The sequence below is a fragment of the Harpia harpyja genome, chromosome 9, assembly GCF_026419915.1.
Source record: "Harpia harpyja isolate bHarHar1 chromosome 9, bHarHar1 primary haplotype, whole genome shotgun sequence".
In the NCBI taxonomy this organism is placed as follows: domain Eukaryota; kingdom Metazoa; phylum Chordata; class Aves; order Accipitriformes; family Accipitridae; genus Harpia; species Harpia harpyja.
Window position 1 is genome coordinate 18894164 of NC_068948.1, and position 22181 is coordinate 18916344.

Sequence of the window (22181 nt, forward strand, 5' to 3'; positions counted from 1 at the left end):
TAGCTAAATGGACAATGTGGGCTTTTTTGTGATACCTGTGTTCAGTGGACAACAAATTGCTTCCTGACCATATGACCATCAAACAGGTAGCTACGTGACTGTTGTGCGGGGGGTTTTTTGGTTTTGTTGTTTTTTTCTGTAGTCAGCTGCCAAACCTCCACAGCCAACTAGTTAACTTAATACCAAGCAGAGCACTTTTGTATGAATATGGATAGTTCGGAGACTTTGGCACTTGTTTCTCCTACTGGTCCATCCAAATTTGAGGGTTATTGGGCAATAGTGCAAAGGTTTTCTATCCTTTTCCTGTTTACCTGTGAGGGGTCATTGTGGGTTGTCTACATATATAAATACATGTATGTATATAAACAAATGTGTTCAGACCTGAAACAAATCTATTCAGAGCTGCTTGTTTGGTGGGGTTTCATTTCTGCTGATGCCAGGGGCCAGGTGTTTTCTAAAATATTTTATACATAGTGTCTGTGTCCTGGTGCAGCCATATTGAGCATATATTATATATTGCAGATATCTACTTCTAGACACTATTCCCATTTTTTAAGTAATGCCCTAAATCCATGTAAACTGGTCTCTGGTAATGTATTCAGCAGTAACCCTAGGAATCAAATGTTTGGGTTTTTTTAAATATTGCTGGTTAGGAACCTGCATGTGTTACGCAGCAGGAGTAATGTGTGGCCTGGCACCGGTGAGGTCTTCTGACTTCTGATCCCAGACGTAGCAGGAAACTTCACTGGGTTTACAGGACATTGCATATGCTTATCTCAAGTGCAAGAGAACTTTAAACTGTTTTAAGGGAGATATAATGGTCTAGTAGGTAAGGAGCAAGGTAAGTCAGCATTCTTGGTTTCTATGCCTGGCTCTGCCAGCTGCTTGCTGTGTGACCTTGGGTGAAAGACTTATTCTCTCGGTGTCTCAGCTTACACATTAGTGAAATGAGAGTAATGATACTTACCTATCTCGCTGGGGCTTTTTGAGGCTTAATTAATTGATGTTTGTAAATCACTTTGCGATCCTCTAGTGAAAGTTGTTAGAGAACTGCCAAGTATTTATCCTCTCCGTTTTTTTTTCCTCCTGCTAGTGTGCACTCATCCACCTCATATCTAAAAGCATGCTCACAGCTAGCAACAGATACTAGCCAAATTGCTCTTAACAGGAGATGTATGGAAGCTTTTACAAAATTACTTTCGCAAATTACCATGCTTTTTGAAGTACCATGTGCAGGGATGCAATGAAACACAGTGAGGACAAGTGTCTGTGCTACTTGCTGAACTGACTGTGGTTGTGATTTCTCATGTAATATCTTTCAACGGATCCAAATGTGTAAGACTGTTTTGAATTTCAGACATGCTTTCCTTTTAATTGATTTGCTTTCAGAAAATTCTTTGGGACTCCTAAATTTTTTTGTTGTTTTTGATTTCACGCAGACTTTTCAGTAATTGGAATGTATGTCTTTTAGATTGGGATGGCTGATGAGCATACAGATTTATTATTATTACTTATTTTGCAGCTTCCTCTCAATATGGGAGGAGCATACAGACTGTGTCCTGCAAGAGGTTTAAGGTGGGCAGACCCTTCAAGTGTTATAAAGCGTTGTGGAAGTACAAGGCTGCATCCTTATACATACAGCGTCATCATAAATTCGAATCCTCATTTGCTTTGCCAGTATAAAGGAACTACATTCTGTCCTGGGTAACAAAACCGAAAATGCAAAGGTGAGGACATATAATCCGTCCCCACTCAAAACTGCCTTTTCAGAAGCAGGAGTGTTTCTCCACCGCTGCTCCGAGTGGGCTGCGCTGTGCCTGGAGACCTGGCAGAGAGCAGGTCTGAGTGCAAGGGCAGGAGGTTGTCGCTGGATGTGAGAAACTACTGCTCAAAGTGGTGGAACTGGGCATCAGAAAGTACATCTGAAGAGCCTTCGAGGAATTTGAATATTAGATGTTGCAATAAGATGGGAAGTGATCCAATTTAAACTAAACTTCTCAGCCTTTGTATTTCCTGTAGACATCAGTGCCAGTGTTAAGGGAGGATATAATTTTTCCCCCTAGAAATACTGTGCCTCTTTAGCAAAAGAAAGCATGCACGTTGCTGCATTATGTTGATAAGGTACATTCTCGTATGGAAGTATAAGGACAGGCTCTGACAGGAATGAGGAGGAAAACCCCCCCTCTGCCCTTATACCAGGTGCCCCGGGGAAGCCGGTAAGCAGGCTTTCGCTCTTCTGCTCCCCTTCCTGTGCTCCTCCTTTTGCCCTAGCCCGCTTCATGCTCCTGGTATGACTCTCCATTTCTTTTTTAGCTCATGAGGTCTCGTTGTGGAGCCAGGCCTTGGAGAGGACTTGGACTGCAGTACCTGGGCTGTGAGCAGTGCCCACGTTCAGCAGGTGAGGGCAGGAAGGGTACAGAGCTCCTGATACCCCAGTCATACCAGTACAAACATATGCACACCAGTGAGTGTAGAACAGAGAGGAGCTGTCCCGGGGTCAGCCATAACACCATATAGCGTCTTCATGTCTATTTAGCTCAGCACATACTAGTATCATGAGGGGAAAAAGCTCAACAGCACTGGAATAGGAAAACCTGTAAAAATGGAACAAACCCCCCATCCCCAGAGCTCTGAGCGTGGGCCAGACCTTTACGAGCCTGCTGAACCTCTGAAACCTTCCTTTCCAAGTGGTACGGCTCATCTCCTGGTGGTTTTCTTTTTCAGTAGCTACAGCTGGAGGAAACAGGAACATGCTAAGGGGCTTATTTCTTGCTGGAATTAAATGTAGAGATAGTGATATTTCCTGTTAGAAGTAAGTTTAGAGAAATAAGATCAACACAACTTTCCCAAAATGAATGGGACTGCTCAGCTGCCCCAGCTTCAAGTCGCATCTTGGCCTTCCTGTGGCTGCAGAAAGCCCCTAGCTCGTGGCTGCCTTTGGGGCATACGTGCTTCCTGAATTTGAAGCAGCTGAGGGCTGAACACACTGACAGATATCCTTGAGACCTGTGCGTTGTACGTAGCATTGAGCAAGAGCTCAAAATTTCATGTTCCCTACTCTCTCCAAGGCCTCCCTGCCTCCCATGCCATGCGGGTGGTAGAGCTGTCCCGGAGCAGGGACGTCCTCGGTGCTGGGCCCCAGAGCACACTACATGGCCCGTGGTGGTCCTGGAAGGTTTGGGGCTCCTCCTAGTTTAAAATCTGTATGCTTCCACAGAACATTTACTTTTCTACTGGTTGGTGTTTTCTCATGAAAGACATCTCACTGGAAAAGTCTCAGCCAGCGGTGGCACGGGGCCTGTCACTCCGCTCTTTCCTTTCCTGTGTTTCAGGAGCATCTCTGCACTTACCAGCTGAAAATCAGCCCTAATTTGTAGCAGTATTAAAGGTGCTCACTACAGCCAACGTGTAGAAAGGAATGCAGAGAAGCCTAGTAGGGGATTACTGCTGTTTGTATTCATTATTTAGCACTAGGTAAAACAGCAGTTCTGGTTACAATATGGAAGTATAGATTGTTGTTATTACAGGTGAATATGGTGAGTGTGAGAATTAAAACAATCTGATTTTACTCAAAATTGCATCAGATTCAAGGGTCAGTGGAGTTCTTGTCAATGACATCTGTTGCCTAATATTGTATATGCTATCCTGTCCTTTCCTCCATGCTAACCTTTCCTTCCAGTTTGTTAACTTTTCTTTTGTATTGTTGTTTGAAGTTTCTTCCCCTTCCTGCTTCGAATCTCCTTTACGCAGGAGCATGTTCACAGAGCTGCATCTTAATGTTGCCTCCATGTGCCAGCTGAGCCCCTTTCACGTGGATCCCTCCAGAAAACCTGATCATCACTGATCACCAGCTGGTGACATCACTGCTGCTGATTTTACCAAGGCATGTAAGGTGTCAGTATGTTTCACATTTAGGTCCCAGTACATTTCCTCTGGTGGCAAAATGCTTGGTTTTTTTAACTTGAATCTGTTTCAGTGACGCAGCTTTGGCCTCAACACCATGTATGGATGAGTTTTGCAAATGAGCTGTTGCCCAGGGTGGGAGTGATCAGCTCAGGGGTGATGGGAACTCCTTAAGTTGGCTTTGCTGCTGCTGGAAATCCATTTTGCAATTACTCGCTCAGAATACTGTATAGAGAATTAAGTACTGCTATCGACAACTGAGCTGTCGGAAGCTTTTTTTTTTTTTTTTGAACCACTGCTGGTATTGCACTGTATAGACTGGAGACTGGAACATGCACAAAAGGCCTAGCTGTATCCAGCAGATGGATTCATTTTGAATATTTCTAGAGTTTGGGGAATATCTTCCAGCGACTGTTAACAACAATGGGAAGAGCACAAAACCAACCTAGATAATACAGCATAGTAATAATGCTATTATCTGTTGTGTATTAATACTCCTGCCACTGTTGGTTGCACCAAAATACAGTGCAAGTTGGAAGAGTTCCCAGGCACATCTAGACCAGGTAAATCATGAGCAACATTTTAATTTTCCAATGCTAAACAAATGGCCTTCAGATGAGTGAACAGAAATGTAAATAGCAATCTGGTAACAACTTGGTGATTGATTTTTAACTTTGACTCTCAGCATACACTTTTGGAAATTTATACTTTATTTTTATGAAAGTCTTTTATGGTAGGTGCAGTTTATTGGCCTTCTTAATGATGGGTGGTTTCACCGCAGAGAAGAAACAAAAGAAAAACAGACTTGAGCTGCTCTGGAAAATAACTGGAAGGTAGGAATGGACAAGAGAAAGAAAAAGTCCTCAGATCCTAAATAAATGGTAATGCATGCATTACTGAACTATTACTTCCATTTAGAAAGGGACAGAATGCAAAACATTCAGAACAAGCCTTCCAAAGCTGAGCACGCTGAAGTATATTCAAAGCTCAGACTGTGCAAAGTAATGGGGGAAACATACCCATGTCTCCTATCCTGTTTTATAGGTAGTTCTGCTGGTTTCAGTTGCTTTAGTTGTCTGGTTTATAGTAACTCCTTGTTGCATGGTCTAGTGTGCAGAGTATACCCTAAGTTTATTTTTCCTCTGTATTCTTTCTTCAGTAATAGTCTTGTTACATTCTGCTTGTGTTGCCATTAGTCATACTTTGTAGATGATGTTTTGCTGGGGTTTTTTAGTTGGTAGGAAGATGGTAATAAAGAATGCTTGGGACAGGACTTTAGACTGAAAATAAGAGTTCACTTCATGGTCCATCCATGTCAGCAGAGAACTCCCAAGCAATTGATTAGCCATTTCCTGGTGAGAAGATAAGAGATTGACTCTCCTCAGGAGATGCTCATATTCTGCATCAGACCCGGACCTTTGTGCGTCCAAGTGAAATTTCCATACTTCACAAAGGGAAATGCTTTGTGCATGCATGTGTGTTTGTGCACACAATGGTATTAAATACCACACAAAACTTTCCACAAAGAAATCTCAAAAATGGCATCCCAAAGTATCTCATGTTATGGCAATGTTTCACATCAGATTTGATAGTCAGGAGAAGCCGATGAGGGAACGGCAAGGATAAGAGTATTCAGTGAATTAGGCTTAGGCATAAATAGACCATGGACAATTACACAAATAAAAGAACCCGTCTCTTGAGATTTCTTTCTTTTCTCTAAGTATTTCAGCATCTTGATACTCTCTGCTCACAGAAAAGTCTTGGGGGGGTGGTGGTGTCTGAGCTCATGAACCTGACTGCAGGACTGAAGCCCAATCTTGGCTAGGGCCAGTCAGGTACCACGTAAATATCTGTTGTTGTCATATCTGGCCCAGTATCTAGTTATAATGTATTAAAAATAAACACTCTGTGAGAAATGAAACGGGATTTTTATCTGTTGGAATTTATGAAGCAAATAGTGCGTGTGTGTGCATGCAGGCTTCCCCAAAGAGCGCTGCTTAAATGACTGTTTACAAAGTCGGATAGCTATCGGGAATTCATTTGAAAGTAGGCTTAAAATACAATTAGCTTGCTGTGCAAAACCCATCATAATAGCTTTAATGCTTCCTTATTGACAGAGATTGCAGGGGTAGCAGGGAAATTATAAAATAAACCTACAAGCCAAATATGAGTGTTTATTTAAAAGAGGACATTCAACTACAGTTCCAAAATCAGTTGCAGTATATACCACTGAAGTACTTGGGCTCTAATTAGTGGGGTCCTAAATGAGATAAGCACGGCAATTTAATTATCAGATAACTTTAGCATATGCTTAAAAGGATTCCAACTTGATAAGAATTGTGATAATGTTTTCTACTCAGTAAAAATATCAACATCTACATATTTAATACAGTTGCAGGAAATTTAAATGAAGTAAATTTTCAGAGAAAAATGAGGCGAACCGCTTCCCACAGCGATATGGTTGAGACAGGGTTTCCTTTTAATTTTTGATGAGTATTTGTTCTTCTGAGGGTTACATAAGTGATATCACAAAATTCTAAGCCCTCTTTTTCCCTTCCTCCGTGGTACAACTAAAGGCACATTTAGCATGCATGTTAATTCAGAAATGCTCCTAACTGATAGCTCTACTTAACAAAACTGTGCCACAACTTTATGATGTGAACTAATCTGTGAGCTGAGAATCCTCTATTCATTTTGCTCATGAAATCCATCCGTACTTTATATAAGAATGCAGAGAAGACAGACAAATGGTTTATCCTCTAAGCCACCCAGCATCCTGTTCTTGATATTTCAGTAACATATGTTAACATATGCTTTCCTCAAGAACTTCAAAAACATGCTTTTAGCAGCAATGAAAATAGTACCATACATCGAATTCAACTTTAAACCTCATAGTTTACCTCTAATACCATTACCTCATGTATAGAAGAAAATGTAAATCTAAAATATGCTGGTGATTATAACCTTTCTTCCTGACAGACACTGCAATATAAATGCACATAAATTGAATTTCTTCTTTAAAGAAATTTGAATACCTTTGGAGCATTTTAGCAAATCATCTCCAGCCCTTATGGCACAACTTCAATGGACTGTGGAAAAGTGTTCTCCCTATGGCATGACTCCTGCAATAGAAGGACATAGCAAGGCAGAGACATGCCAAGAAAAATAGAATGTACTCCATTGATATTCAAAATTTATTTTATTAAACTTGCACAAAAGACTGAAAAACTGAAAGCCGTTTTTATTAGAAAAGGCATTCAAATATTAACTCTGTGAGTGCTGTTTGCATTGCTTGTCTGGAAAACATAGCAATCGAAGATATACAGTTTGAACAGTTTGACTTTGCTCCCTAGGAGAGTTGTTTGATTCCTTGTGTTAACCATTAAATCAGAAACTGCGGGAGCGGGTAAGTAGTGAGTAGGAGATCCTGATGCATCAGGTGAGAAGTCTTCAGAGGAATTCTCTCTTGGGGGAGAAATGAGTGTATTTGAGCAATCTTGTGCTAATTAGTAAATATGCCAATTGGTGGATAACAGCCATATTTCAGAATTCCATTTCTAAGGGAACATATGGCAATGTTCCTGAATACCATCAGCTGTCAGTGTTTATCTTAGAATAGGGATGGGAAATGAAGATGCCAAAAAAGTATTTTTCAGAGCGGCAAATACTAATATTTCCATAATATGTTGGAAGCATAAACTAACTGAAGTTTCGTTAAGTGTTTAGTTGAGTGGAGAATGGCCAAGTTAGCTCTAAATTGGTTGGATCACTTTCCTGTTAATCAAAACAAAGCAGGTGTTTACCTTAGCAAGGTGAGATGCTTCAGTGTATTAAAGATTTTTACCTCCGCCTGCATAGCTCAATGTATATAACTTATGGTAATCTTGGGGATCAAAAGAACTGCTCATTGATGTAGACATGCCACATGATATATTTTAAGATGATCTACTGCCAGGTAAACTCATGGGTTAAGAATCTTACCTCAGTGGTGAAATATTGCCCTTAGCCTTTGGCTCCACATATGGTACAGACTTTCCAACTTCAGAACTTTAGAAATTGGTAAATGCTGTAACTTGTCAATAAATATGATATGTGTGTGTATACGTCAACACTGCCCCAGTCTGCAACTACAGTTAGTGGTCTGGACATGTTTTTATTCCTACTATAACCACCTATTTTCAGAACACTATAGTTTATGCATAAACATTTCCTCATGACAAAGATCTGGGATGTGACATAAGCCAAAAAACATTTTTTTTTTAAACAAAACCTGTTTCGACACAAAGTTTAAAAGTAGAAAGGTATTGTTTATATTCCAAAGAAGTAGCTTTTCATAGAAAATTTATGAATAACGACTTCATTTATTCATTTTTCCGAGTGACAATACATAGGCATCTGAGATGTATGTGAAGCAGGCTACAACGCTGGCCACCCCAGTGTTCCTCTAGAGTCCCAGTTCCATTTAAGCAGGATCTAATTTTTCATTATAAAATATGTCACCATCCTTTCCATTTCTCCATTCTAGTTAGAAGAGGGAGTGGGCAAAAGTTTCAAAGCTTCTCAGTGGCTTAGGGCCAGATGAGAGTTAAGACTCTAAATGGCTTTTAAATTCTGGCCTTTAGACTCATTCTCAATAAAGCAATGAAGGCACTTAAGAGCCTGAGTCTCACTGAGAGTCACTGCGATTTAGAATCCTATACACCAGAACTAGAGAGTCTAAAAATTCAACTAGTGACTTTAACTGTTTTTCAAATGCACGTAGACATTTTCCTGCTCTTTCAGACACCTGACTGCATTTGGGAATCTGGTCCTGAGATGTGTCTAAATGTCCTGTGCTCAAAACGTGAGTTGATACCATGCCAAGTCAGCTGGAGCAATGCATTTGTCTATGCTAGCAATTTAAAGTAAAACTTGTTTGAGTTTTTGATGTGGCTATTTCAATCTAAATTAATTCCCTATCCTAACTATAGCAAAGACGGGAGGAGATAAAGTGCAAATGCTTCAAGCCAAGGCTCTGCTTCACTTGCTGCAAGGAAATTGCTGGTGGAGAGGCAGCAGTAAGTGCTGCTATAATCGTGGGCCTCCAATGCAGGCAGGGAAGCCCACTGCAACAGGTGAAATGGTGGAATCGTTGTATCATCCTGCACTGGCCAGGAGCGCGGGGATCAGGGACGCTCAGGGCTGTGGGTGGCCCACGACACCAGGACCATGGGAGATTTTCTTCGTTTCCTGACGCCTCTGCATCAGTCTGTGGTTGAAGCCAAATGCAGCCCACTGATGATAATCCATAACCTATGGCCCAGTGATCGTTTTAACCTGATGAAGTGCAGCAGCCGTTGCAGGGCCAGGAGGACAAGAAGCTATGCAGAGCTCCAGGTCTGCACTGGAAGTACCACCTCTCAAGTCGTGCTGGCCCAGAAGAAAGCACAGCCAGTCAGGAGGGCTTGTGGAAAGAAAATCATAGTGTTTGGAAATACAGACTGGGAATTGTTTGACGAAATGGCTACTTTTGTTCTTCTGACGGGTATAAGAAAACATGCAATAACCTAGAGTATAGTATAATACAGGGCTGGCAACTTTCTTGACTTTATCATGACTCTCATTTATGTAGGTCTATCTCCTAGATTCAAAGGATGGAGTATTCTTTAGTTAGTAAATGTATAGCCCATACAATGGCCAAGAAAAGCTTGATAATGTTGAAGTTGATAGCTTCAAAAATTGGAAGGAACATAAAATGATGTCTAAATTTGTAATTTTTAGGACCCATGATTTTTAAGGCGAGCTTATAGTTTTGGGGCCCAGGTCATGAGATGTGAATGTTTGGGGTTTGTGGTAACATAAAGAATGATAAAGTCATTTGAGCATCTGCCTGTCAATTCTCACATTTGAAAGATCAATTCTTCCTGGAAGGATACTTGTTCCCTTCCAGTATTGATGTATCGATTACTGCTGTGTTTTGGCAGCTTATTGTTTCTTTTGGAAATCTGAAATACATTTTAAAAATGAATACATAATCTCGCCTTTCTCTGACCCCTGTAAAGATGGTCATCTGGTGATAATCTTTAATCACAACTCTAGGCTCTGAAACTGGGGTTTACAATAGAAATGCCAACAAAATTTTAACTGTGCCATAATACAATAGCTATGTAAATACAGTACATAATGTACTTAATATGCTAATCTCTGAATATCAGGAAGCAAAATCTCACTGGAGCAGAACTCCGTTATGGCCTAACAGCCTTTTGCTTGCAGAAAAAAAAAGAGAATGAATTGCAAAGCCTGTAAATGCAAGCTGCTTCTTCTGGTTAGCCCTGGCATTTCTGGAAGAATGAACAGCACTTCTTAATTTTCACTTCAACCACTAGCTGCTTTTTTTTATGGTATGTCCTGCCAGTTAGGCTTGATTCTGCCATGTTTTTGATGATTTATTTTTGTTTGACAATAATGTAAAATACAAACCATCTGATGCTAGGTTTTAGCTCCATTAGCTGGGAACCACAAACCTATGCCATGTCACTTTTTCTTTTTATAGTGCCGTTTCAAACTTACTGGCATAATTGATCAATCTTTTTCCTTGTCTGGATTAAATGATGTTTTTGGCCAGAGTTTCATACCAGGATGCCAAATTTTCTTACTCTTACGACTCCATCTCCGTGTTGCACAGGACTAACTATATAATATTCAAATGCCTCATTTGTAAACACACAATTATGTACACAAAACATGCTTCTTAATGTTTCCCCAATTTGGCTCTGCTGTTACGCTAGTGATGGCTGCTGGCATGCAGGCCAACTAATTTGCGCCATGCCAGCACTCTGAAAGCTGAATTAAATTGAGCCTGGATAATGTACAAATACTGCAACCTAATGTTTTTAAAAAGTCAGTCCCTAAAGAGCAGACATACAGATGGGTTTCTGTTAAATACATGTATCTACGCATGCACCTCTCATGCCAATATATGGATTTTAGTGAGGATCCACTTAACAGAGTTATGTTGGCACATTATTCCTGAAGTGGTTCTTCCATTATGTAATGGGGCTCCCTAGACATAACCAAAACAGCCCTCCTCAAACTTGTTGGACAAAGGGATCACAGCCAGCCCTTACTCACTCTTGTAGGCTGCTGCATAGAGGGAAAAGGAAGAACAGCCTGGTCTATGCAGCAGACCCATGTCCTGCCCATGGAGTCGCACCATGAGATGGAGCCACCAAAAGATGCTTTGCAGGAGCCCAAGGGCCAGGGCAGCCAGGGGCCGTGCACAGGACTGGAGCCGCTCTATAAATACAGGTTTGCAACCCGCACCTTTTGGCTGCAGTAGCTGATTTATCATTGAAGTTAAAGAGGCAATTTCAGCAGCTGTGAAAATTGTATTTCTTACCTTGACGTGGGTGGTTTCTCCTATCTAGCTTAGTAAAGTGTGATAGATCCTTTTTTGAAAGACAGTAACACATTTTACCCTACGTGAGCCTTAATCTAAGTGTCTCGCAGCCGCGTGCGGTAGCCACTTCACACTCCAGAGTGTGAAGCATTAATAAGTCACAGTGGGTCAATAAGAGATTCTTGTGTAATCAAAGTGTCCTCAACCCACCAGAATGTGTCATGCAACAGAAAACACTTTGACTTTTTTTGGAAATAATTTTGTCACTAAGTTTGCGGTGGTGTTTAACTCACCCCGGCGTTTCAGTCTGGCTCTCTTCAAAACACAGAGGAGGTGTCAGAGGGCCTCTCTGTCTTTCCAACTGTCTTAGCCCAGGTAGCGCTTATTCATGTTTTTTGAATCCATGCACTCAAATACTCTCTGTAGCAATGAGAGAGTGAGAAAATAAAAGATCTGAGTGCACAGCAGAAAGAAAGGGGTTGAAATCAGACTGTGAAAAACCTTTTTCACGTTTTAAACCTTCTCTTCACATCTGTCAGCTGTTCATATGAGTTAATCACAAGCCAGCTAATATTTACTGCTGTGGAAACTGATAGGATGGATAAAAGATCTGGCGGGGATGCGGAATGAAGTAGACCTGGTTATTTTAAACTTGCCAGGTTCCTGAAGAGAGTTTTTAGCAGGGGAGGCATTGGAGGCAGTTGCCGTTGCTGCGTGCTTGGGTGGAGGAGGGCCACTGCTGTTTTAGTGTGGAGAACCTGGTGAGCTGGTTCAGTTTATGCAGGGATGCAGGTTTTGGCTAATTCACAAAGCAAAAAGTAAAATCAAAAGGAAATATCATTTCCTCAACTACAAGGTATTAATATCCTGTTCAATTTAATTTCTGCCTTCTGTTATTGTGAACCCTTTAATATGTAGTGTCAGCTTGGCAAGGATTTTCCAACAGTATCAAAAGAGAATTTACCCCTGAAATATTGTCACAGGAATTGCTGCAGCTCTCAATAGCGTAGTCTCCCAAGAAGCAGCAATGGAGATAGCTGCTGCAAGGATAACAAGTCCCCCTTGGTACTGCCCCACAGTCCCCAGCAGCCTAATAATAATTTCTAAGGAGGCAAATTAATATAAGCTGGATGCTGCAGGTTCCTAGTCATGTGGATATATAGCCCAGGCATAAGGCTGACCAAGAGGAGCACAGTGAGGGATAAGACCTGGGCTGGATGCTGGTGGTTTCAGGCTGCATAACCTTCTTGCACACAGATGTGCTGAGGTAGCACAGCCTTGGACAAGGAAGCACAACTGTTGCGCAAGGAGGCTGCTTATCCAAGGCATAAATATAGTTCTTTGTGTTGGGAGGTGAAGCAGCTATGTATTAGTAAGCCAGAAGCGCTCTGTAAGAATCTCTCACGCTGCTATTTAAGAGAGAAATATTCTACTTGTTCAACTTATATTGATTTTTCTGATTAAGGAAAAAGGGCATTTTCACAAAGGTACTTCCTGCCTTTAAAATATCATAGATCTCATGTTAAATTGCCCAGCACTTCTTTCATGAAATGGTATTGTTATTGCATGTTTGCTCCTGCTCAGATGAACCACAGATGGAATTTGCCTACTTTCAGTCTTACATTAGTCATAAAACCACCAAAAAGATTTATTAAACTGAGATTTGAAAACAGAGCTGAATTCCCCTTTTCTACAGTTTTTAGATTCCGAGTTTTGGGTTGTTGCTGGGTTATTTGCAGGCCACTGGAGCCTGCAGCAATTGCCACCTTCTCAGGAATTACCCACCAGGACAAATGATAAAACATCTCAGTGCTTACTAGTACTAATTTCATGAACAATTTCTGAATTGTTCTCCTAGTGTTGAAAAGTAGGGTAAAAATAGAAGAAATTGAGGATAGAAGATGTTGATAATTCTTATCTCTTTCACAAATCCATTTGGCTCACGTATGAGATTTATCTTTCCATTTGAATCCTGGAGAACCAATTAATCAATGTTCCATGAAGGCCTTTTTTTTCCTACTTTATTAAGGTATTTCCCCACAGTGGCCCTTTCTCCTTATATCATTAAAATATTTCTTTTGGAATTATCTCAATTTGAGAGATGACCTGTGGCCTCAAGTCACCAATTATATGACTTCAGCAGTACCTTATTTCCACTGAATAGCAGTTGAGATATGACCTCCCTTTTTTCTTTACCAAGATGCATGGCTCAGGTATTTAGTATTGAATGAACAGCATGAATGACTTCCCCTCTATTCACCATCTCCCCACCCCCACCCCCCCTTTTTTTTTTTTTAATTTGATTAGAGGGTCTCTGTCATTGCAGTGGCCAAACCACTTTTAGTATCCGTTATTGTTTCCCTGCAATGAGTTTACAGGATGTTGCAAAATATTATGAAGATGCAGCTTACAGAGCTCCGGTTTCATGCTGTACGTGAACAGTGTTATACAAGTCATGTGGCAGCTCAGACATGTGTTTTGAGGTTTTTGGTGTGTCACTCAAGCACCTTGGCCCTGTGTCCTTTGTATGGCTGGATGATGAATTTTATACTGGCAGAATACGCTGTTTGTGGAAAATAGATTTTTGTGTGGAGGAGCTGCCAACATATTTCCTTAGACTGACATCAAAGTACAACAAATGCTGTCAGGGAAGCCTTGTTCTAAAATGTGTGCTTTTGTGCATGAGTGTTTGTGTGTATCTGTGTACATATTCAGGGCTTTTCTAAAATTTAATAATAATAAACTACTAGACATATGTATCTGTAACTATGCGCCCTCTCTTTGCCCCATCTACAGCCATCACCTTGAGATCTTTTATCTCAAGCTAATGACAGTCGTGCCTTCAGCAGTCAACAGTCCCTGACAAATTCCTGGAGTTGGCCAAGAAGACAAAAACCAGAACTCCTAGAAATATCCAATATTGTTCAGACTTTTGGCATTATCGTCACAAAAATTGTTCGTTTTAAATTCTGTTTGGCATCTCTGAGGGCTTATGATCATATGACAGGATCAAGTTCAGTATGAGTGTTCTCTTAATTTCAAAACCATCCAGTTTTCGGTCAGTTTCACATCTGAAACCTCAAAACAAATATATAACCTCACTGATTCTCACTGCACATATGACTGTGCAGCACTTGTTTAATTGCTTTGTGCCTAAACTTACTGTAGATAAAAAAGAGATAGTAAAGTTTGCATATAATGGAAGTGCTTCATTTTTAGCTGAAAAATGTTAACTACTTCACTCTGCTTCAATATTCTATCATTTGAAAATATAAATTGTAGGGGCACTCTTATACTGGTGACTTTGGAAAGTATAAAATCAATACCTTCTCTATTTTCTGACCTTTATTAGCCTATGAGTGGGAAAGCATAACATTTAAAAATACACACAACCTATTTTTGTCTTTGGGCTGTTGAGAAAGCTTTGCTTTGCTTTTGCCCAGAGACATGGGAAACAGTGATGGATAGTCAGAGGGGGCAACCCATCTCTTTTATTCCCACTGTGCTCTATAATTTGTAATCCTTACTGTGTCCGAAGCTAAATCTGACGCATTCCAGAGCCTAGACACTGCGTGCAGCAAGGTCCAGCCGACAGTGCTCTGGGCTGGGAGGCAAAAGACCTGGCGTCAGAGGTCAGGGACTGAGCAGGGAGTAAGAGCCCAGGGATCGGTCCTCTGTGGTTCTGGAGCATGTGCAGAGCTCTGCACCAAAAGCAGTAGAGTATAAAATGCTGCCAAGGCAGAACGAAAGCCTCTTGCTTTCAGTTCGCACTGGTAAGACTTGCTGCAAGAGGCAGCAATCAAAGCCTTCTCGTTGCAACCGCGCAGTCATTCCCCTGCACTGTTTGCCCAGCAGCCAGGTATGGATAATGATGCTTTTCCATGCTCGAGGTCTGTGGCTGAAAACTTAAGTGACTTTAGTGATGTTTCTCAGCTTTTGGATCCTGCATCAATAATATATTGATAATGGTTTGCTATCTTGCTTTGGTTTCTTTTCAAGCATTGTCAACTGTTGTTCTAAAGTACATTAAAATGCAGAAGGAATATTTTGCAGTCAGGTATGGCTCTGTTAGAGAAAGGTAATGGGGAGAAACAAGCTTCAACAGATAGGCAGGCAGTCATCTTGATCGTACATATGTTTTAACTTGTGGAAAGACAAAAATAGTCCTCATGCCAGAGATGTCTAAAAACTCACTAAGTTGTCATCTCAATAAACTACCAGTCAGGACCTTTGTCATTTTGTTACCGTCTCTTTTGTGGCTTCATTCACCTCCCCCTGCACTTTATTGTAGGGGAAGTCAAAAAAGTCCTAGGCGTCTTTTTTATTTTATTTTATTTCCACAGAGCCTTAATCTGTTTTACATCTGTATGTGACTGCAGGAAGGCAGGAAAGGGTGAAAATGGATCAATCCACAGTAAAGCAGTGGGAGAGCTATTTAGTACTGTTGATGTAACTCCTGTCCTATCCTGACAGATCTCAGCGCTAGAGCTTCAAAACCACTAACAATCCTACAGAGTTTTTTTAAGTGAAGTACTAATATTCCCCCTTGGTACATTTCTGAAACTGTACATATGTAGGTTTGCTAGAAATATTTAGGAGAAACAGCTGGACATTACAAGAAAGCTGTCTTTTATACTTAATCTTTTTATATGACCCAGTTCATATTTGTAGCATATTTTCCTTCAGCTTCCCTCCTTCTAGCCCCCATCTCTTCAATCTTCTGTATTTTGTATTTGCGTCTAAACATGCTTTCAAATGAGAGGTCAGCAAAGATTGACTGCAGAATTTTGTCAGTGCTAAGGGCCTGATTGTGCACTCCTGACTAATAGGAATCTAATAATCAAAACTATTAAGACACCCCCTGTTGCCTGGATGAAGAATCAGTCTAGCATCACCACTCTGGGAGAAACCCTTGGGACTCCTGTCCTGCCATTTTATACTCACATTTACATAGATAAAATACGAAGACTTGTGGTTGCCTCATTCGTACCCACAAATGTGTTTGCAACCGTCTTCAAATTACCACTTTTGCAGCGTTACTGAGTGCCTACTATGAATAGCCTCCTTTAGGATGAAGTTACTAGTACGACATGGCTTGGTCCAACAGAACATTGGTGAAATGCCATGTTACCTCTGAGTCACTTAACTGGGCTCAGAGTAGATAAACAAATATCACCAAAGTCACTGCTGTTATTAGATCATTGTCTGGCCAGTGCATAGAGAATATGGGACTCCTAGCAGGATTTTTTTCCCTTATTCTGTGTTTCAATCTGTGGGGCTGAACTGTTGATTCTACTCTTGGACTGCACTGAGCATTTCAATAACATGTTATTTTAATCAAAATCAGATGTGTATGTGTGTGTATTTTCCTGCAACCAGCCCAGAAGACTTTTCTTTAGGGTATTTTGAAATCATTACACTTAACAGGTGATGTGGTGTCTTCTGACATTCTGAGACAATATTTATCTTCATTACAGCAAAATTATGTCATCATTGCTGTGCTCTAAACAGTGTAAACTAATCAAGTAATAGCTTGCTACAGAAAAGCTGTTAGGAGTATCAAGACCATAAGGGTCATAAATGTCCATATTTTGTTGAAGAAAATGTGTGCGATAAAAACCAATCCCCTGTTTCACCATCCTTTGTAAGAATTCACATTCTCCCTCAGTCCCTGAAGTTACTGTTTTCTTCTGAAGAACAGGCTGCTGAAAGTTGTCCATCCAAGCCTAAGCACTTAATATTTGGTATATGCTTGCGTATGAAAACTGTGTCACTGTCTTCTGTGATGACCATAGCCATACATGTGTGACATGATGAGACAAAATTAATTGCCTTTTGCTAAGCAGCCTTTTCAAATGGGGCTGACCTAACCCCATCAAGTCAAGGGATCAGCATCTGGGGTTATTATTGCCCTTTTGCTACGACGCAGAAGGTCTTGGGCTTTCTGAGGGGGAAGGCACTGAACCCAGCTGGTTGGGACTCACCGGTCACAAGGCTGCAGCTTAATTAACAAGTCTCTAGTCCAAAGCAGCCTGAAGAGCACATCAGTATGATACGCTCTCTTTTGCTTCTCTGGGTTAGAAGATGAAAGTGTATTTTCCTGGTGAATGTGTTGCATAGCCCAGGTTACAATAATCCAACCTGAAAATACTGAAGACACAAATGTGGGGTTGTTACCCCAGCAGGAGAAACAGGAGTGCGGAGATTGCTTCTGCTCCAGTGCTCAGTACCAAAGATGGATTCAGTAAGACCCAAAACCAGCATAATATTTTAACTGTCCTGGAGAAAGAGCCCTGCAAATGAAGGTGAGCCTGTGCACTGCTTCATTCTTCCAGTGTTTTCTCCTTTCAGCCAGTATTGGCTTGTCAGGGTGTGTTTTAAGCCAGCTGTTCTTCATCCAGATTCCAGCCTCCCTCATGCACTAAGAGGTCTGGAAGAGAGTGCTGGCTGTGCAGGATGAAAAGGATATGTCTTGGCATATTGCTGGGCTATTAGTCCGTATCACTGCACAGTGATCCCTAGAGATGGCAAATGATAAATAGACTGGACAGTAGTTAGCAAGTTAGAGTGAACTGGGACTAGCCAGTATCTAGGGAGGTCCTTGGCACGGAACGCAGATTTCCTGAGGATGAACCAGGCTACCTTGGTCACAGAGCTTGCGTACTTGCCTTCCCAACCTGCTGTTCCAAATCAAATAGATTTTTTTCCTTCTTTTCTGGGATAAATAAATCATACAATTAGAAGAAAAATCAAGCTGCATATAAGTTCCATGAGCCAAGCAAGTGGAAAAATCTAATGAAGAAAACACACCTATTTGATTTTCACTTTGAAGAGTAGCAGGACTTACACTCACAAACACAGTTAATCTAGTGGTCTTCAGCTTTTCCAAAAAGAAAACTTGTGATGTATCTATCTTCAGATGACATGGTAAAAACATTTCTTCAGTTACCTTTGCCTGCTGGTGTCGAACCACACCACGGCAGGCTTTGCATGGCTGTGCAGAAGTCGCTTGAGAATCTTCCTCTGCCACAACCCCCCCCTGCAGCTGTACAGAATACCTCCCAGGAGCGGGATGGAGACGTGTATTCCTGCTCTTTCTAAGAGGAAAAAGTCTCTGCGTTGCAGGTTGTGGATGCAAAGGTGAGACTTGGAAGGATTAGTGCTAGAATAGACTGTTCACTGACATCTCTAGCTGGCCTGGGACAGGAGAAGGCCAGACTGGCGTCTTTGAAGCTCCCTTTCCTAGGTATGCCCTCTGGAGTTCTCTGCTTGACACTTCTCCCCCCAGACTGGGTGGTGGCATGAATGCCACAGGTTAGCTCTTGGATAACATATAGCTTGTGTCTAAGCCACTATTAGATTTAGAAAACAGAATCATTTCCCAAAGCCCAGAGGGAGCAGAAGGGGAAGCAAAAGAGAATGGTTCTTAAAAAGTCTTATGTTTCTCTTTGGAAGAAAATTACCGTCATCTATCTTTCCTTTCTTGCAAGCTCCTGGAACCTACTAGTAGTGCCCTGCTGCTGGATTTTCAAACTTCTATTTTGCTGAAGAATATCTCTCTGATGCAGGTGCCAGTGTCATTTATCAGAGGATGATGTCAACATTCCTGTGTCATACATGACAAATGACAGCAGAAAGGAGTGCCCCTTGAATTCTCTTACTTTCACAAGGCTCGCTCCTCTCTCCAGTTAAATGACATTTTATTTCCTACAGTGTTTCAGTTTAGACTTCTGGTGCCTCTAGAGAGAGGTACATTCGAAGTGACTCAGAATGAGTGATTAGTACCAGGCATCGAGCTCCAAATTCAGTATTAGTGTAAATACAGTCGTCGCCCAGCAATGGACGTAAACTTTGCTTTCATGCTTTTGGGGCAAATTCTGCCTCATCTTACACCTCAGAAAATGCCAGAGAGCTTTTCTGATGTATTCCCAGTGGCAGAGCTGGATGAATGTGAGAGCATCTCCCTCATCCTCTGTTTCTAATGCTTTTAAAGAGATGACAGATTTTGAGTTGATGACAACCACTGTATTCAGAAGGGTTTGCTTTGCAAAAAATTTACCTGTTCCTGTACCAGTAGGCACGTGGCAGCAGAAATCCATGCTTTGACCTGTTCTGTATGTGGGCCTGATTTGAAAGGTAATATAGAAATTAATTGGGTCAGCATCCAGTGGCACACTCGGTAAGTGGAGCAAAGCAAAATAAAAGCTTGGGAAGAAAACAGGGAGGACAGAGCACATATGCTGCTTCTAATCCTCTTTTTCTTCTGCTTCTTTCGATTCTTCTTGCTGGAAGAAGGGATTTGGACTCTTTTCTCTTAAGCCATGCATGTACAAAAAGGACTTTATTTTTAACTCGTGTTCAAATCCTTTCTTGGACTAGGCAGCTACAGTTTTAGCATGTTAGCTGACTGCGATAACCCAGAGGGGGGAGCTTAGGGTTTATCTTGACCGGTAAATGCCTGTTAAAACTGCTACTGCTTTGACTAACGCTTGTTAAAATATCAGTATGGACAACATGTGTTTTTAAAACCACACACCTGTAGTCCTAATGACAGCAAAGCCTTGGGGGAGGAAGTGATTCACAGAACCGCTGCTCCCAGCTCTTTCCACCCACTCAGCATTTGATTATAGTGTATTTTCCTCTGTTCAAACACGCACGGGGCTGCCAGCCCTGTGATTTTTTTGGTACCAGGCTTTTCAGCTAACCAGGAGCATGGCTTGGCTTTGTTCAGCACCCAGTGAAAGAGCTGGATTTTCATAAGGGCTCAGGATTCAGCAGCAGCCAGAGCATGGTTTGACATGTGCTTAAATAGCATCCCAAAAAAGCAAGTTTTTCCCATCCTGCTCTTGCCTTGCACTGCACTAGTCCAAACACTAACGCAGATAAACAAGGAATTATTTAGAGAAACTGATCCAACTGAAGAGAACCGTAAATAACTTGATTTTTCAGTGGTACTGCCATTTAGTTGTCGTATTTCACACCTTCCATCTAAAATCAATAGAAACAACAAAGCTGCTTGTGGACTTCGAGGAGTTTCTGGATCTTTTCTTGGGACAGCACTGTTTGGGGTTTGGTTTTTTTTTTTAATTCAATTATCTTACAGCTGTTCCAAACAACCTCCCTGAAAGAACAGGCTTGTTCACAAGATCTGAGGGAGATTTGGGGGTAGGATAGTGACAGCAGTAATTTAGATGAACCCCATTCACTATATGCTCAATTTAAAATTTACACACAAGTTTGCATTAAAAAAAAAACCTAAAGTGACTTCAACTGATATCCGCACAGTGACTTGTACTGAAAAAACTGATGGAACTCACCGAACACAGTGTAGTTCCTGGGGCAAATTGGGAGTAGAGCAGCCTTTCCTGGCAGTACTGGTGTGAGGGTAAAGGGGATCACTCACTCATGGATGCAGAAATGACTCTCATGTTTCCATACATTTATATTTTCAAAGGTTTCTTCAGAAGGAGTAGATTTAGCAACATACCTCTCCTTTCTTTTTAATGAGAACTGAATTTTTTTTTCTGTACACTTCTAGATTTTCCCCAAAGCAGGGGTCCGTTAGCTCCAGGCTCCACCAGTCCCAAGGGTTGTGATCTTATCTTAGGCTGCCAGAGATCATTATACACATCACTGTCATGTTGCTATGTTGTTGGTGGGGTTTTTTTCCTTCTGTTTCATTTTATTTGTTTTTTACAGGGAAAAAAAAAAGGTAGTAGGGTTTTTCTAACCCTTCGACATGTAATCTGAGACAAAAGGCCTCAACTTCTCTCACTCTTCCCTTCCAACTCTACCAGCTGAAGTACTATTTTTCACAGGATGAATTGCTGATATTCCTACTTATGCAAGCTAAGAGCAGCAACTGAGTCTTCCAGTCTGTAACTGTCTTAACTCAGACAGTACCAACATTAATATTCCTAATGGTAAAGCTTTCATTTTGGTTTCTATTCCATAGTCTAAGACATATTCTTCATTCTCTAGTTACTGATATATTTCTGATGTGCCCAGCAGGTAACTTCTAGGAGTCACACTAGGTCAAGCTTACTTTAAAAAAGGGAGGAAGGGTAAAGGGAGTAAAGGATGAAAACTGTTAGTTTCTTATGTCTTGCGGTCTTAGCTTTATTCAGTGTTTCTGAGCGGGTTTTTGGGCCCACAGTAGTTTCTTTAGTAAAGCCTGTTTACCAAAACTGCCGCTAGTTTCCTTTGCTTTTTATGTGGCTTGACTCAAAAGTGACTAAGAATTCTTATAATTAATCTGTCCTAGCAATTTAGGGTATATATTCATTTATCTATATTCCTTAGGGCAGCTTTCACAGCTCTGCTGAAGTTCCCAGGGAATCGAAACTCTTGTGTTGAAGGAGGGATGGTATTGCTGGCGAGGACAGAGGTGATAGTGGGGAAGTGGTCAATCCTCCTCCAATTTACAGGCTATACACCAAAATTTTCCTATGGCTGAGAGGCACTGGGCAGGTACGTACATTGGAGACACAGGCAGAAGTTTGCAGGCCTAAGGTGATGGAAGCTGCTCAGGGGAATCTCGGTTTTGCAGTACCTGCTGGGGTTGGAGTGAGCATGCAACTGCATCCCAGTGTAGTTCTGGAATACCATTTTTGGCAGTTCTTGCTGACTTACAGCAAGCTGAAGATCTGAATTACCCAGAAGGTTTTCCACCAACGCAGTCCTGATGCCAGACATGTGACGTAGTTTTAGCATGGGAGCTCTACTTAATCTTCTTACCAACATCATGAAGCTCAGGTGTCACAGGTTGGCTGTCCCCATGCTGGAGGGTAGGATTGGCTTTCTTACATTGTTCCTTATGTATCACCACTGCTAAGGCTGTGCCCGAGCATGTCTTCCTGGTAAGATGAGGGTGTAGAGGGATTCAGCCAAGTCAGCTGAT